The 10209-nt window shown below is 47.3% G+C and overlaps 1 protein-coding gene and 1 pseudogene across 16 annotated transcripts in view; both read left to right on the top strand.

Moving 5' to 3' along the window:
- Epb41l2 (erythrocyte membrane protein band 4.1 like 2) overlaps positions 1-10209 on the top strand; it is a 177774-nt gene that overhangs the window by 17721 nt on the left and 149844 nt on the right. The gene's annotated exons all lie outside the window — the stretch shown is intronic.
- LOC116097855 lies at positions 781-10203 on the top strand (annotated as a pseudogene).

Genomic DNA, 10209 nt, shown 5'->3' on the forward strand with positions numbered 1-10209 from the left:
TCATGTGTCACAGCCTGGACTTGAAGATCAGAGGACAGCTTTCTGGAATCTTCTCCCTCCACCCTTCGTTCCAAGATTTGAGTGTGTATTATCAGGCTCACGTGGAAAGGGCTCTACCCACAGGCCACCTCACTGCCTCTACCCTCCTTGATTTTATTTTATTTTATTTCAGTTTAGTTTTTTACAAGATTCTGCCTCTTCCTTCCAAACTTCTGTAAAAAATTATTTTTCTTTTATGTGTATTGATGTTTTGATTGCATATATGTCTGTGTACTACATGCATACCTGGTACCTGTGGAAGTCAGAAGGCAGCACCAGATTCCATGAAACTGGAAGTAGGTGGCTGTGGGCGGCTGCCTTGGGTCACTATGTGAGCTGGTACTGGGAATTAAATGTGGGCCCTCTGGAAGAGCTCTTAACTGTTGAAACCACTTACAATTCTTTATTTTAAGAAAGGAAAGGTGCATTTTGGTTTATAGCTCACATATACAGTTGTCATGGCAACAGGAGCTTAGTCAGGAAGTAAAGAGGATGAATGCTTGTGCTCAGCTTGCTCTCTCCATGTCTCATATGTTTGGAGTATGGTGTGGCACCATTAGGAGGTGTGTCCTTGTTGGAGTAGGTGTGGCACTGTGGGTGTGGGCTTTAATACCCTCATCCTAGCTGCCTGGAAGTGAGCATTCTGTGCAAGCAACCTTCAGATGAAGGTGTAGAACACTCCACTCCTCCTACACCGTGCCTGCCTGGATGCTGCCATGCTTCTGCCTTGATGATAATGGACTGCTCCTCTGAAGCTGTAAGCCAGCCCCAATTAAATGTTGTCTTTATAAGAGTTGCCTTGGTCATGGTGTTTGTTCACAGCAGTAAAACCCTAACTAAAACACTCTGTTTTATGCAGTCTAGGATCCTAGCCCATATCATGATGGTGTCCACATCTCTAGGAACTTACTTTATACACATGCTCATTTTTTTCAATGATGCTAGATCTTTTGAAGTTGATAGCATTAACCCATCAGTATACAGGCTTTTTGTTCATAGGCGGGCAAACAAAAATGGCTTCCTCAACTTGCAAGTGTTACATGCATTTTATGTGAAAAGGAAAATTAAAGCTTTGGACCTATGCTGACTAGGAAGGAAAGTTATAGGCCTAAGAATCCATCACAAGCTGGCCCACATAGGCCTGGGAATGAGCAAGTAAGCTGTTAGATATCATAAGAGCTGGCAGGTCAAGAAGACATAAAACTATAAACATAGAGGAAAACATGTCTAGGCAAACAAAGGACATGTCCGGGCATACAAGGACGTGCCTGGGCAGGCCCTGAGTAATGGACCATCTGGCCCCTTAGATATGGTTTGAGGTCAGCAGAGAAAAAAATTGTTGACTCAGATAAGTACCACCCACAGAAAAACCACACATTGCTTTTGGAAAATTCCCACTTTATACTGTATGTATTTTTAAACCAGCCAATCATGTGTAACCACACCGATGCCTTTGTTCCCCTAGACCCTTTTTCCTATATAAACCCCTAGCTTTTGAGCCTCGTGGTCGATTTCCCATCTCCTGTGAGAGTTTGGGAGTCGGCCTGGAGCTCCGCCATTAAATACTGCCTTGTGCAATTGCATCAAGCTGGCCTCTCATGTTTCTTTGGGTGCATACCTTCCCGAGACTTGAGTGAGGGTCTCCCTTGGGGGGGGTGGTCTTTCATTTGGGGGCTCGTCCGGGATCACGTGACACCCAAGAATCCCGAAGACCTCTTGGAAGTACGTTTGTGTGAGTGTGTGAGCGTGTGGTATGCTTGAAAGTCGGCGCCACTAAGTTGTGTTTTTGGTTTCGGTTCATGGGCCCAGCAGCTGTAAGAACAAGAACCCTGGATGTTTTACCTGGGGTAGCTGGAACCCTGGATGTTGTACCTGGGGTATCAGGAAGAAAAGACGGTTTGACTGTTGGTTTTTTGAATGAGGGAGAGAGAGTTCTCCTCCTTCCGAGAAGGGAGTGGAGAAGGGATCTTACTCCGTCAGAGGTGGCGTTCGACTGGTTATTTAAGACCAGGTTCAGGCGAAATTGTCTAGATATACTAGTTTCCTTTGCTTGTGTTTTTGCTTTTGTTTCTTTTGATTTTTGTTATGGGGCAGACTGTGACAACTCCGTTATCTCTGACTGTGGACCATTGGAAGGACATTAGGGAAAGAGGACAGAACCTATCAGTAATAGTGAAGAAGGGACCCTGGAAAACCTTTTGCACCTCCGAGTGGCCCATGTATGGGCTGGGATGGCCACCAGAGGGAACTTTTGATTTACCTACTATCAAAGCCGTGAAAGCTGTTATTTTGTAGGAAGGATCAGGATCACACCCGGACCAGCAGCTGTACATTACGGTGTGGGAGGATTTAGCCCAGTCTCCTCCCCGATGCATTCCCCCTTTTCTCCTACCCCGCTGCCCAGGTCCTAAGGTTTTGACTGTTCAGAAAGGTGCTGCGAAAGAGACCAAAGTCGCAACCAGCGAGGGAAGGGCCACACAATGTTCTGCTGCCTCCCCCTCCTCTCCCGAAGGTATACCCAGCCATAGAGGAACCTCCGGAATGGCCCATTCCCCCTCCTTACCCTCCTCCAGTAGAATTGGAGCCTGAGCCTCAGCCATCGGCATCCCTGGCCCCCTCTGTGCCCACAGCACCGATCGAAGGAGGAGGTGGACCTTCAGCGGGAACCCGAAGCCGACGGAGAGTTCCGTCTCCGGTGTTGGCTGATTCCACGGTAGTGCTACCCCTTAGAGCAGTTGGACCACCCCCAGAGAATCAACATGGCTTACAGCTTTTACAGTATCGGCCTTTTTCTTCCTCTGATCTTTATAACTGGAAGACTGACCACCCTCCTTTTTCTGAGAACCCTGCTGCCCTTATAGGTTTGGTAGAATCTTTAATGTATTCTCATCAGCCCACCTGGGATGACTGTCAGCAGCTCTTGCAGACCCTGTTTACCACTGAGGAGAGAGAAAGAATACTCCAAGAAGCCCGGAAGAATATCCGGGATGCAGCAAGACGTCCAGTCCAAACTCCCGCTGAAATGGAGGAGGGAGTTCCTCTGATTCGTCCTCAATGGGACTATAACACAGCACAAGGTAGGGAGAGGCTGTCCAATTACTGGCGGGCTCTTGTGTCAGGTCTCAGAGGTGCCACAAGATGGTCCACCAATTTGGCTAAGGTAAGAGAAGTCATACGGGGCCGACAGAGCCCCCATCAGTATTTCTAGAGAGGCTCATGGAGGCCTATAAGAGGTACACCCCTTTTGAACCCATGTCAGAGGGACAGTGGGGATCTGTGATTATGAGCTTTATCCATTAGTCAGCCCCTGACATCAGAAAGAAGTTACAGAGGATATAAGGGTTGCATGACTTTACCCTATGAGATGTGGTTAAGGAGGCTGAAAAAGTATATCATAAAAGAGAGACAGAAGAGAAAAACGAAAGGGAGAGAAAGGAAAGAAGAGAGGAGGACAGGAGGGACAGGAGACAAGAAGAAAATTTGACTAGAATACTGGCTGCAGTGGTTGATAGAGACAGAAATAAAACAGAAAGGACTAGACAGACAGGGGACCTGGGTGGCGAGAGGAGGCAGGGGCCAAGGAGACCTGGAAGAGAAAAATGGTGACCACCCCTCAAGCAAGATCAATGCTCATATTGCAAGGATAGGGGCCACTGGGCCAGAGATTGCCCAAAGAAAAAGCAGAAGGCCAAGATACTGACATTCGGGAGTGATGAAGATTAGGGAGAACAGGGCTCGGCTCCCCTCCCCGAGCCTAGGGTAAACTTAAAGGTGGAGGGGGCTCCAATAAGCTTCCTGGTAGATACAGGAGAAGAATATTCAGTGCTAAAAACCCCCATGGGAAAAGTAAGAGATAAAAAGACGCTTGTGGTTGGGGCTACAGGACAAAAATTATACCCATGGACTACTTCTAGAACTGTGGATCTAGGAAAAAGACAAGTGACTCATTCATTTCTGGTCATCCCTGAATGCCCCACGCCCTTACTGGGAAGAGATTTGCTGACAAAATTAAAAGCCCAAATTACGTTCTCTCCCTCTGGACTGGAGTTGTCCTGGGGAACTGAAGCACCCAGTACTCTAGCGCTCTCTCTCCAATTAGGAGAAGAGTATTAGCTATATCAAAGCAAATCCAAAATACCCATCAAGGGATTGCAGAATTGGCTTGAACAATTCCCTCAAACATGGGCCGAAACGGGGGGGATAGGAATGGCAAAATGGGCCCCCCCAGTGGTGGTTGAACTCAAGTCTGGAGCTACATTCATAGGAGTACAACAATATCCCATGAGCAAAGAAGCTCGGGAGGGATACACCCACACGTTGTCAGGTTGCTCCAACAAGGAATCTTAGTTCCTTGTAAATCTCCATGGAACACTCCATTACTCCCAGTGAAGAAGCCAGGGACAAATGACTATCAGCTGGTGCAGGACCTTAGGGAAGTCAATAAGAGAGTGCAAGACATACACCCTACAGTGCCAAACCCTTATAACCTACTTAGCACTCTGCCACCTGAACAAGTGTGGTATACAGTCCTAGATCTCAAGGATGCTTTCTTTTGTCTGAGGCTACAGCCTAACAACCAGCCCCTGTTTGCCTTTGAAAGACGAGACCCAGAAAATGGAAGAACAGGGCAGCTCACGTGGACAAGACTGCCTCAAGGATTTAAGAATTCATCCACCCTGTTCGATGAGGCCCTGCGCCGAGATCTTGCCTCTTTCTGGACCGATAACCCCCAGGTAACCCTCCTGCAATATGTAGATGATCTTTTGCTAGCCGCAGAAACATATGAAGAATGCATACTTGGGACACAGAAGCTCCTGGTTGAGCTGGGTGAGTTGGGGTACCGAGTTTCAGCCAAAAAGGCACAACCCCAACCATCCCTCACCAGAATTCCTGGGGACAGCCGGGTTCTGTAGACTCTGGATCCTGGGGTTTGCTACTTTGGCGGCTCCGTTGTACCCCCTGACAAAAGAAAAAGGGGAGTTCATTTGGACTGAAGACCATTCAGTCAGCTTTTGAAGCCCTCAAAAAGGCATTGCTACAGGCACCTGCCCTGGCGATACCAGACCTGAATAAACCCTTCATCCTTTATGTTGATGAAAGGAGAGGGGTGGCTAGAGGGGTCCTTACCCAAACTCTGGGACCTTGGAAACGACTGGTGGCCCATCTGTCAAAGAAACTGGACCAGTGGCCAGTGGCTGGCCTTCCTGCCTGCGAGCAATAGCAGCTACAGCCCTGCTAGTAAAGGATGCTGATAAACTGACTATGGGCCAGAATGTGACGGTGATAGCCCCCCATGCACTCGAGAGCATCGTCCGGCAACCCCCAGATCGTTGGATGACCAACACTCGGATGAAACTATCAGAGCTTGCTGTTGACCGAATGAGTGACTTTCGCACTGCTCGCTATTCTCAATCCGGCCACTTTACTCTCTGAAGCTGATGAGACCCCAGTACATAGGTGTGAGGAGATACTAGCGAAAGAAACTGGGACTCGGTCTGATTTAATTGATAGACCATGGCCTGGGGTGATGAACTGGTTCACTGACAGAAGCTGCTTCGTGGTAGAAGGTACAGAAGGAACATCAGCCCAAAAGGCAGAGCTTATCGCCCTGACCCAGGCTCTGAGACTGGCAAAAGGGAAGGCTTTAAACATAAGCAGCGGCTTACATCCACGGAACAATTTACAAGCAATGAGGGTTGCTGACCTCTGCTGGTAGAGATGTTAAAAACAAAGAAGAAATTCTCAGTTTGTTAGAAGCCCCGTAAAGTAGCCATTATTCATTGTTCAGGACACCAGAAAGGAGAAGGACAAATTGAAAAAGGAAATCGGATGGCGGACCTCACTGCCAAAAAGGCGGCTCAAGGGCCCATGATCCTCACAATAACCGGGAGAGAATTGGGAGGGCTGAGGGCCCCTCTGGGTGAGGTGCTTCTCTCCCTTGACGAAGGAATTGCATATTTGACTGACATTCACACTCTCACTCATTTGGGGCCGAAAAAGATGGTTGAATTAGTAAAAAGGTCTCCTTACCACATACCCAAGGTAAAGGAAGTAGCAGAGAAATTAGTTAAAAATTGTAAAGCTTGTGCTTTGACTAATGCTGGAGTCAACAATCGTCAAGAAGGAAAACGCCTGCGAGGAAATCGGCCTGGAACCTACTGGGAAATGGACTTTACCGAGGCAAAACCTGCCCACTATGGACATAAATATCTCCTAGTGTTCGTAGACACTTTTTCAGGATGGGTCGAAGCTTTCCCCACCAAGAAGGAGATGGCCAATGTGGTGGCTAAGAAAATACTGGAAGAAATTTTTCCCTGTTTCGGGATACCTAAGGTAATTGGGTCAGACAACGGGCCTGCCTTCGTTGCCCAGGTAAGTCAAGTCAGGGAATGGCCAGACAACTGGGGATAGATTGGAAATTACATTGTGCTTACAGACCCCACAGCTCAGGACAGGTAGAGAGGATGAATAGAACCATAAAAGAGACCTTGACTAAATTGTCCTTAGAGACCGGAGGAAATGATTGGACAGCCCTCCTTCCTTATGCACTGTTCCAGGTTCGGAACACCCCCCAGTATTACCGGACTGACGCCTTTTGAAATAATGTTTGGAACACCACCACCTATCTATATTACTTTGGAATTGGGTGCATGCCCTGATGATTCCTTTATCCCCTCATCCTGCCTTCTATCCCGACTAAAAGCTCTTGAAACAGTAAGAAAATAAGCCTGGGAGCAGTTGAAAGACATCTACGCTGCAGGCGACTTGAGAGTGCCACATCAATTTGAAGTAAGAGACGCTGTTTTAGTGTGGAGACACCTGGTATTATTAACCACCCCTACGGCTGTTAAGGTAGACGGGATTCCTGCTTGGATCCACGCGTCTCATGTCAAGGAGGCACCCCCTGAACTTAACCAAGATGAGTGGACTGTGGAAAAGACTGATAACCCTCTTAAAGCTGCGCTTGCTTCGTAAGGCCAACCCTGAGCAAGCTCCCTAACCCCCACCAGCCCGTGCTTTTGACTTGGCAGGTTATCTTCCAAACCGGGGAGGTAGCCTGGTCCACATCCAAGGTAGCCGTCCCCTATACTTGGTGGCCACCCCTAACCCCTGATGCCTGTGCTCTAATCGCAGGGCTAAGCATCTGGGACAGTGCTTGGAAAGATGTCCAGGCTTCCAAGAAATCAGATTTATCAGGCCCATATGATCCCGGTGCAGCTCCTCCTGGGCACGAGCGAATTTGGCTGAAACACCGTTTTATGTATGTCCTAAGCAAGATTGAGATGCACAAAAGTGTGGAGGGGTAGAGTCATATTATTGTAAGAACTGGGGATGTGAGACAACGGGAAGTGGGAGTCGGAAGACCTTATCTGCAGATCTCATACAGGTCCATACCAACTATTCCATCTCCCCAGGAGCACGGGGATGTGCTAACACTGGATGGTGTGTTCCCCTGAAAATCACTTTTACTAATAGAGGGAAGAGTCTGAGAACCTGGACCTCAGGTTTGCAGTGGGGAATGTGATATGAAATGAGGGGGGTTGATAAAGGATTCACATTTCAGATCAGGCTTAAAGTTACTAACCCACCATCTGTAGCAAGTGGGCCTAATTTAGTGCTGGCAGACCAAGTTATACCTCCCAGAGCCTCGTAAGACCACTGGAGAGAGGCTATTTAACCTAATTCAGGGAGTTTTCATGGTTTTAAATGAGACCCAGCCAGCTATTACTAACCAATGTTGGCTCTGCCTCAGGGCTGAGCCCCCTTACTATGAAGGTATCGCCATATATGGAAGTTCAAATTATACTGAAGATGCTAATGCATGCGATTGGAATAGAGCAACCCGCCTGACACTAGCTGAGATCTCAGGAACAGGGACTTGTGTAGGAATGGTCCCAGTGACTCATCACCACCTCTGTCATGACAGCTACCAAACCACGCAGACTACTGGCTATCTGAAGCCAGGGCTTGCCGCTTGGTGGGCCTGCAGTTCTGGCCTGACCCCCTGCTTATCATTGGCTATCTTTAATTCCAGTTGAGACTTTTGTGTCACAATATCCTTATATCCTCGAGTCTATTACCACCCTGATGATGAGGTTTTCCAGGTATTACAAGATCAACCTAGATATAAAAGAGAACCCATTACCGTCACTCTAGTCATCCTCATGGGGGTAACTGGAGTGGCAGCAGGGATAGGAACCAGGACAGCAGCGCTAGTGAAAGGGGAAATGGGACTCACACAGCTCCATGCAGCTATCCAAGAGGACCTGGGGGCATTACAAGATACTGTTTGTAAATTAGAAGAATCCCTTGCTTCCCTATCCGAGGTAGTCATGCAGAACGGAAGGGGGCTGGACCTACTGTCTCTAAAAGAAGGGGGCCTATGTGCTGCCCTTAAAGAAGAGTGTTGTTTTTATATAGATCACTCTGGAGCCATAAGAGACTCTATGCAGAAACTAAAAGACAGGTTAGAGCGAAGGAAGAAAGAACATCTAAGTGCCCAAGGGTGGTATGAAGGATGGTTCACTAAGTCTCCCTGGTTAACGTCTCTCCTGTCCGCCATTGCAGGCTCATTTATAATTTTGTTACTCATCCTAACCTTCGGCCCCTGCATTTTGAATAGACTCATAGCCTTCGTCAAAGAAAGAGTTGGGGCTATAGAACTTATGGTACTACGTCATCAATACCATACTCTGCCTACAGAGGAATTAGAGACACATATATAGTTCTAAGATTAGAACTATGTAAAAAAGGGGGGAATGAAAGGGAAAATTAAAGCTCTGGACCTATGTTGACTAGGAAGAAAAGTTATAGGCCTAAGAATCCATCACAAGCTGGCCCACATAGGCCTGGGAATGAGCAAGTAAGCTGTTAGATATCATAAGAGCTGGCAGGTCAAGAAGACATAAAACTATAAACATAGAGGAAAACATGCCTAGGCAAACAAAGGACATGTTCAGGCATGCAAGGACGTGCCTGGGCAGGCCCTGAGTAATGGACCATCTGGCCCCTTAGATATGGTTTGAGGTCAGCAGAGAAAAAAAATTATTGACTCAGATAAGTACCACCCACAGAAAAACCACACATTGCTTTTGGAAAATTCCCGCTTTATACTGTATGTATTTTTAAACCAGCCAATCATGTGTAACCACACCGATGCCTTTGTTCCCCTAGACCCTTTTTCCTATATAAACCCCTAGCTTTTGAGCCTCGTGATCGATTTCCCATCTCCTGTGAGAGTTTGGGAGTCGGCCGGGAGCTCCGCCATTAAATACTACCTTGTGCAATTGCATCAAGCTGGCCTCTCGTGTTTCTTTGGGTGCATACCTTCCCGAGACTTGAGTGAGGGTCTCCCTTCGGGGGTCTTTCATATGCATTGTGCTGTGCATGCTGACAGCCTTCAGAAGAAGGAAATGCAACCGATGTCTCATCGTTTCTCTTGTTTATCATTGCCAGTGGAATTTTCCCAGTGCCCAGCAATCCCCAGGAAAGACAAATGAATGTGCTCTCCTGGTTGTGTTAGCTAGTTTTTAACTTGACACAGGCTAGAGTCATTTGGGGGAAGAGAGAATATCTCTTTGAGAAAATGCCTCCACCAGATGCCTCAGGGCAAGCTGGTGGGTCATTTTCTTAATTAGTGATTGATGTGGGAAAGCCTGCTCATTTTGGAAATGAGTGCTCCTAGAAATGTATAAGAAAGCAGGTGGAGCAAGGCAGCAGGCAGTGCTCTCCATGTCCTCTGCATACGTTTCTGCCTTGAGGACTTCCTGCTCTGACTTCCTTACATAATGGACTACATACAGGTTGTGAGATGAAATAAATCCTTTTCACTCCAAGTTGATTTGGGCGATGGTGTTTTATCAAAGCAACAGAAACCCTAATTAAAATGAATGTGGTTTACTATGGTAGGCCTGACCATTTGTTTTGGGGAAGATTGTTATGGCAATAGGATTATGGGCTACGGAAGCCATTGAGTGCTCAGAGCTTAGTGGGCTGTTTTGTTGGAACTTGGAAGAGGGTGGAGAGCAGACGAAGTTTCAGAAGGAAGCAAGGAATCTAGTGGTACCCTTTATGTGTTACTTTGAGTTAAGAATCTGCGGTTCCCGAATTGAAGACCCAGAATTGAACCCACGCACCTATGGTCACTTAATCTTTGACAAAGGAGCTAAA

This window comes from Mastomys coucha, unplaced genomic scaffold (assembly GCF_008632895.1).
Source record: "Mastomys coucha isolate ucsf_1 unplaced genomic scaffold, UCSF_Mcou_1 pScaffold2, whole genome shotgun sequence".
NCBI lineage: Eukaryota > Metazoa > Chordata > Mammalia > Rodentia > Muridae > Mastomys > Mastomys coucha.